This window comes from Oryctolagus cuniculus, chromosome 13 (assembly GCF_051225735.1).
Source record: "Oryctolagus cuniculus isolate XC-2025 breed Fujian yellow rabbit chromosome 13, ASM5122573v1, whole genome shotgun sequence".
Taxonomy (NCBI): domain Eukaryota; kingdom Metazoa; phylum Chordata; class Mammalia; order Lagomorpha; family Leporidae; genus Oryctolagus; species Oryctolagus cuniculus.
Window position 1 is genome coordinate 45,832,555 of NC_142879.1, and position 8,271 is coordinate 45,840,825.

The following is an 8,271-nucleotide window of genomic DNA, read 5'->3' on the forward strand; positions in this document are numbered from 1 at the left end:
TTTTACTAAAGAACATTTATTTTTCCACTAAAAGTTCATCTTGAGGATATAACTAAACTGAGCCATCCCCATTCCATCTCCAAGGGTTAGTACAGTTACTGTTATAAAGCAAATCTCAACAGTTTGAAGCTCTGGAATCAACATTAACAAGAAAAAAAAAACTTCCATATAAATCCTCATAAAAATGTTTAAGTAAAAAAACGGAAGAAAAAGAAAAAAAGAGGCAACAGGGGTTTCATATTGAACAATATTCTCTTACATCATCTAATACATTCAGTCTTAGCTGGAGTATAACAAAATGGAAACAGGATTACTATAATACAGAGCAACTGCATCCTGCTATTCATACCTGCGTTCCAAGCCCACCTCCATCCCCCTAATGCTTCCCACTCCCTTATTTTCCTGCCTATTGGGCCTGCCAGCAAAGGAACACATGGATCTTTCCTTTGATCCAATCTTTGTTATAAGGCTGGTATGTCTGGGTATCAGCCCAGCAAACAAGGCAGCTGAGGTCTGCCAGATTATCAATAAAATCAAACAACTGACTGATAATCATATGTGACAGACTGTTGGATTCATTCTCTTCAGATGTCCCTCATACATTTGACAAACACCTTCTATGCATTCATTTGCAGATTCATAACATAGGTTCTATCTTTGACCTCTTGGTAGGTTGTATCAGCAAAATGGTGTGAGACATTGCACCAAACTCTTCTCCTTGCAGGCACTCTTTTTTTTTTTAACTTTTATTTAATGAATATAAATTTCCAAAGTATAGCTTATGGATTACAATGGCTTCCCCCCCATAACGTCCCTCCCACCCGCAGGCACTCTTGATGCCTTATTTTTAAGTCCCTTTATGTCATAATAGCTCCCCATGTACATGACTTATCTTCCCCAAAATGATTGTGAATACCTGGAGTTTTGGAAATAGCATCTATACTCTTTTATTTACTATATTGTATAAAACAGTAAAAGGCCACTATTTATGCTTCATATTCATTGAATTAAATTAATATATCAATAAGACAGGTCATATAAGCCTTGTGAGATAAATACAGTCTCAGCTTCAGGCAGCAGAACAGATTTTTTTTTTCTAAATAAAGTTATAATAATTTATGTAATCAGAAATTTCTAAAAACAAATCTTAAATAATCATTTGTAGCATTTTAATGAATAGAAAAATTCCAGAAAGCTTTTTTTAGACTGACATTCATTTTTGAGAGTGAATGTTGTTTTTACTTACCCCCTTACACAATGTAGACATCTTAATTTTAAGTGACTATATGTATAAAAAGTTATATGCATTTCATTATATATCACATCATCAAAATATATGTATCTTATAAAATCATCTCTTGATTGGTTTTTAGAGGTTTAAAGTGCCCTGTGTACCTGGCCCTGGGTTATAACAGCAAAACACATACACACACACATGAACATATGGACTCCTACCTTCTGGATTAATATATCTTAAGGCAAACAGATTCACATGTGAAAGTAATTTTTAAAACATAGATTTGTTTATGTATTTATTTATTTATTTGAAAAGCAGAATGTTGGGAGATGGGGAAGAGAAGAGGAGAAGAGAGAAAGAGACAGAGACAGAGATGAAAGAGAAAGAGAAGGATATCTTACATCCTGTGGTTCACTCCCTAGTTAGGCAGAATATCCAGGTCTGGCCAGACTGAAGCCAAGAACTATAAACTCCATGTTGGTATCCCACATGGGTGGCAGGGGCCGAAGTCCTTAGGGCATCTTTCATTGCTTTCCCAGGTGCATTAGCAGGGAGCTGGATCAAAAGCCAAATGATTTGAACGGTTGCTCTAATATGCAACACCAGCATCACAAGCAATGGCTTAAGCAACTATGCCCCAACGCTAGCCCATAAGAAAGGTCTTGACTACTTTCTTTATATTCAAGAATCCATATAAGTATCATCATCATAGAATATAAAACTTGGGGCCAGCACTGTGGCATAGCAGGTAAAGCCGCTGCTTGCAGTGCCGGCATCCCATATGCCTGCCGGTTTGAGTCCTGGCTGCTCCACTTCTGGTTGGCTCTTTGCTATGACCTGGGAAAGCAGTAGAAGGTGGCCCTAGTCTTTGGGACTCTGCACCACGTGGGAGATCCAGAAGAAGCTCCTGGCTCCTGGCTTCGGATGGGTGCAGCTCTGGCCATTGCAGCCAATCGGGGAGTGAACCCATGGATGGAAGACTTCTCTCTCTTTGCCTCTACTTCTCTCTCTGTGTAACTCTGTCAAATAAATAAATAAATAAATAAATAAATAAATCATTTTTTAAGAAAACGTGTAAAGCTTTAGGATGAATGTAGATCTCCATAAATAATGTGTAGGTAAGTTATCTTCACATATTTTCTGTGCAATGGAGATAATACCAGATTAGGATGGTAATTACACTGTTATGGTCATGAGATTCCTAGATATGTTTCTGATTACTTAAGTTAATGTAAAATTAAAATTTATATTCTAAACCTTAAACATGCTTCAAATTTTCACATGCAAGAGATATCTCCTTTTCCACCAGTATACAAAAATTATGTATTTTTTAATTTATGAAGTCATTAAATAATGATTTTCTATCAAATTTAACCCCTGAACTTTTCATAATTTCATAATTTCTGTTATGTCAGCTCTTAATCACATAACAACCTTAAAACTGATTGCCCTACATTCTTCTTCATATCTTAGTGCCTAAGATAATACCCTACATTTTGGCTTCTATTAAAGTTATACTTTAATGTACTGCCACAGTCTAGAACATATACACGGTCATTTTATTTCAGTATGAAAGTCTTTTGGTGGTTCTCTAAACCACTGAGGATGAAGTTAGTTTGTTTTAATGCACATAGCCTTTTCCAGCTATTGCCTTTCACTTAAAAAAAAAAGATTTATTTACTTAAAAACAGAGTTATAGAGACAAAAGGTAAGCCATAGTGAGAGATAGAAAGAGAGAGAATCTTCATTTGCTGGTTCGCTCTCTGGATGGCCTTAACAATGCATTTCCCTTTATACTTTAGCAATTTTTACATGATCCTCTTACATTTTTTAAAGATTTATTTACTTATTCACCTATTTACTTATTTATTTATTTATTGGAAAGGTGGAGTTACAGAGAGACAGAAGCAGAGAGAGAGAGAGAGAGAGAGAGAGAGAGAGGTCTTCTATCTTCTGGTTCACTCCCCAGATTTCTGCAAAGGCTGGAGCTGTACTGACCCAAAGCCAGGAGCTTGGAGCTTCCTCCAGGTCTCCCATATGGGTGTAAAGGTCCAAGGATTTACCCTATTTTCCAACATAGTCCTCTTATAAACATCCTCGTTCTTTCAAAAGCACAATCTTTTTACTTTCAAAACAAATTCGGTGTAACCAATTCTCTGAAATCAAAAGAGTTGCATTACCATTGTGTTCACTTTAATTGTAGTGTTTGATGTTATGATTATTTTTCTCAATAGATGCTGAGCTCCTGAATCCAGAGAATTTTCCTTAAGGAAAATATAAGGCAAGGCATGATATATTCATTTATGGAATAGATCAGTGGGCTAAGTAGCATCATGCTATTAGGAAAAGCAAAAGGTAAATAACGAAAAGATATAATACTAAGTGTCACTTTCACAGGCCTCTATTAGATGGAAAGATAAAAATTCTCAACCATATGTTTGTTCCTCTGATATCTTGTTTGTGGAATCAGTGTTCCCTACATCCCATATGAAGAAGGGAAGAATAAGTTTCCTTTAAAAATGTGTTTTTAAAAAAATATTTTCTGTGTTTATTTATTTGATAGGTAGATAGAGAAAGATCTTCTATTCACTGATCCAGTCCCCAGATGGCCACATATGGCAAGATGGCTGGAGTGGATCAAGTCCTAAGCCAGGAGCCTGTAAGTCCATCTTGATTTCCTACATGATTGGCAGGGGCCCATGCAGTAGATCATTTTCCCTAAGCACAATACCAGGGAACTGGATCAGAAGTGGAGCAGCCAGGAGTATAATTGACACTCTGATGTAGGATGCCAGCATTGCAAACAGTGGGTCAATTCCCTGTGCCAAAATGCCAGCTCCCAAGTTTCCTCTTAAACCAAGCCAAACAAAAACTAAAACTCCATATTTAACTAATAGTCATTAGTGACTTATGCTCTGGGGTACCAGCCATGTAATCAAATTTCACCTTGATCAGGAGTACAATATTCGTAAGCACTATTGCTGTGTCATGTGAATTCTTCTGTTTGTCCATGCTTTACCTGGGTCAGATTTTTGTCGCCATGATGGATACCAACACTGCAAAATGATAAAAAAAAAGTTTTCCTCTACTGTGGGCAGTAGAGGCTGGGTTAGTGGGAGAAATTTTGTTTTGTTGTCAACTTCCTGAGAGTCTTCGTGCTCCCTTCAGATCTGTCCAACAATGCCCATTGTTGTCTTTTCCTATTACTGTATGATTCTTATGTCTGTGTGTGAGTACCCTTTAAACTTAGAATTTGTTGCATGCTCCATTACAGAAATATTGCCCGTCATTTGAACCCTGGTTCTCTGATGCACTGTGATTCCATGCATAACATTATAATACTACCTTTGGAAGTGAGTGAAGAACATCAGTAACTTAAATGGGGACTAACAAATAATACCCAATAAACTTGGCTTGTTGACTTAGGTAGGAAAAGATGAGCCACCCTCTAAGTGGACATTTTTAATTCTTGGTTAGAGGCTGCTGCAATGAAATATAAGTATGAGGTGTTATACAGAGTAAAGTCTAAAATCCTATAATTATTGTGCCACTGTACAGTTTCCCCAGAGTTACAGAATGTTTCAATGCTTTATACATATAAGAATATAAGAAATACATTTTTATTATGAATTGGACCAGTTACAGCAATGAATAATTGCTGCTCTACTTAGCATATCTTGTATATTTTAGTTGTGTTACTATGGCTAAAAGTCCCATTTGTTTTTTCTCCGCAATCAGAGCTTTGGATCGTGAGTGGCTCATAAAGGAGACTTGGATCCTTCATTGTCTCCCTCCCTTGTCTTCAAAGACAGTCTACTATTGCCTTTTTGTTCTTTTTAGGAGAGAGCAGGGTTAAAAACCTCAATTTGAAAGACATGTTGAGAGTTTGGCTTAGGTACAGGGATTTCAAGGATCAGAGCCAAGGTTAGTGTGCTTGTGCCCAGAAGAAGGATGGAAGTGGAAGGAGTCTTTGACTGGATCCATCTGTAGCTAATTGCTTTGATGATGCAACAAAAAATAATTAAATACAACAAAGGGAGTGAATGATCCCAGTAATGAACCAGGTCCTCTGGAGGAGGAGGAAAGATGCTGGTGCAGAGAAACAGCATGTCTTCCAGGAAGATGTTTTGCAAAGGAAAACCCATTTCTTTCACTTTTAGAAAAGTCTTGCTGCTAACCTTGAGAATCTTTCCTTGTATGTAGTTTTCTCTCCTAAACTTTATGTTGACATTAGTAATGTTTTAGTAAATTTGACTGTGAAACACTCAGGTGGAATGCTGCTAGGCATTATCTTTGCAATTTTATGATCAATAAAATACCTTTATGCCACAGCATAGTAATCAAAGTATGTGAAATGAATTTCAAATAAAACAATAGAAAAGATACTGGCAAGAGAAATATCCTTTAGATATTAATGATGTCACATACAATAAATAAATATAGCAACAGACAGATTTAAACCAGAAGACCTGCATTATTTGGCAAAGTTGTGATATGAAAACCTCAATGTTTATTAGACAAAATGCTAGGGAATATTTAAGAAGAGGAAAGACAATTACCTTATATTATTTGTGCACAGAGTAGTGGATCCAGAGACACAGATTTAGAGTAAAATTTAACAAATGAGAATTGCATTATTGTACCTAGTATTAAGATGTAGAATTACTTGGATCTGTGATTTACTGGAAAACTCTAAAATAATTACACATTATATAATCTTCTAAGCCAATTTCACTTTCTGTACAGAATTCTTTCCTGAAGTTTATTGTCTCTGAGTTTTCATTTTCTCTTCAATCTGAGAAGTTTATGAAGCTTAGGCTAGAAATTTCAATGAGGAATACAAAGTGCAGAATAATTGTAGAAGTTTCTTCCTTTTCTCTTGTGTTCCAAGTATGCCCTAAGAGAAGTAGTCTATATGTGACCTTTTCTGCCCTAATTTAAGGGATCTCCATTAGTAATAAGGCTGTGCTCTTGCTGTAATGATCATACCCACCAAACTCCTAACTAGTGTAGTCCCCACTGAGCTACTGAAGCCTCTACAAATCTCAGTGAGCATCCATGTCTGCCTGGGTTATGCTCGCAGAATGACAGGTGCACCTTAGAATTGGGAGGCTGAATCGCCAAAAAATTTACTCTTTTTAATTGAGGGTTTGGGGAAGCCTAGGAATTGCCATCTGAGGTTCTGATGAATCTTTCATAAAAGATTTTTTAAGATTGCAATTGTTTACATTGTTCTAGCAAAATACTCATCCAATATTGTATACACTCATATACAGTAAATGCAATCTTATTTGTAAAATGCAATCTGATTTGCTAAGTTTTACTCAAAATTTGCATCCTTAAGGACACAAATTTAATACTACTCTATGAGAAATTTTAGTAACAATTTCTTCTGTCCTTAATGTGGTTTATGTTAACTCAAAGGACCACAATTTAAGAATGATAGACTTTGAAGTTAATATGATACAAAAATTCATCCCCACTCCCAAAGCCTGTAATGAAGTACATAAGCACGTAACGATGATGATGCTTATGTGCATTGCATCAGACATATTCTACCTGCAGGAAAGATAGTCCTGGTAGTATAGAGTAATATCATAGTATTGAGATGTGCAGATGGTAACTCATCATGTGTACCAGAGATGAGACCACGTGCCAAGAATGGAAGAGGAAAAATTAGAGATTGAGGTATTGAGAGGACACTTGTGTGTTCCCTCCCCACCTGATACCCAGAGCCCTACTGTTAACCAAGTTGGAAAGAGATTATACAGTTGGCAGCTTCATGCCACCCTAAAGCACTCCCTTCTGCTGTTCATGAAGACCAGGATGCAGAAGGGAGTCTGACTTCTATCAGCACAAGAATGACCATCCTAGTGGTGAACACACTTCACAGTCTGACACAGGAAGAGGCTGTCTCAAATACAACAAGAATAAAATAAGATGATTTTGTCAGAGGGATCTTTTATGATAGCTGTTAATCATAGGATAATATTTAAAATATAACTCAAACCAATTAAAGAAGACATTGCGATTGAAAACAAAAGAAAAACAATTTGTTTATAATATGTTTAATTAAATGAATTGAACCAAGAGTTTGGAAATTTACCTCACCATATTTTAAATTATGCAGATGGTTCCTTATTGTAGTCATAACTAGTTTCAGTTCTAAAACAAAGCTAGAAATGAAAAATTACTGAATTTCCCACAGGAGAACATGTATTATTATGATGCTTTCCTATTTATATGTGATATTTCAATAGTCAGAGCAAAATGACTTTCACGGCTACAATAAAAATATTATGGAATTGTGTTTTCAGCTTTTGTAAATTGGTCAATTTAGTGTTCCCTGCTTTGGTGTTCAGAAACTCTCCCAATTGTGTCTCGTATTGAATATTAAAATTTGCACTAAAAATCACATTAGTCTTTGCTCTCTAAGCCTTGAAAATGGCCTATGCCCCAAAGCAATAAAATTCTAAACTGAGTTTGCTTGGCAGCAGTTTCAACAACTGGATTAACACTACATACCAGAATATACTTGGACTGTAGCTGGAAAAGGATGGCCCTTTAAAAGTGAACGTCAGGACAGTCAAAATACACATTAAATTAGAAGAGGGTTGGACTATTACAGGGGGAATGCTTTCCAAAAGCCTTATTTGTGGCATGAATTATTTTAAAATTTACCTTTTAAAATACTTAAGTTGTATGTTTGGTCACATCTTTAGAAGTGTTTCTGAGCCATTTCGTCCTTATCATTTTATGTGCTGGAGTGGATTTCCAAGAGAGCGATGATCTGCTCTCCTGTTAAACAGCCACTAAGTGGTAATATAAAAAGCGAAACCAAACCCTTTTTATTAGCCTTTAAAAATCAGCTTTTTCATTTATTGTTCCTAATAATAGAATTTGGCTGCTGCTTTTGACATTTTGCCTTGCTTTGGTCTTTTTTTTTTTTTAAGATTTATTTATTTTTTACTTGAGAGTCAGAGTTACACAGAGAAAAGAGAGAGAGAGAGAGAGAGAGCGAGAGAGAGGTCTTC

At 36.1% G+C, this 8,271-nt stretch overlaps 1 pseudogene; it reads right to left on the reverse strand.

The window, feature by feature from the left end:
* Nucleotides 1–394: 394 nt before the first annotated feature.
* On the reverse strand, nucleotides 395–700 carry LOC149122576 (enhancer of rudimentary homolog pseudogene; annotated as a pseudogene).
* Nucleotides 701–8,271: the final 7,571 nt, after the last annotated feature.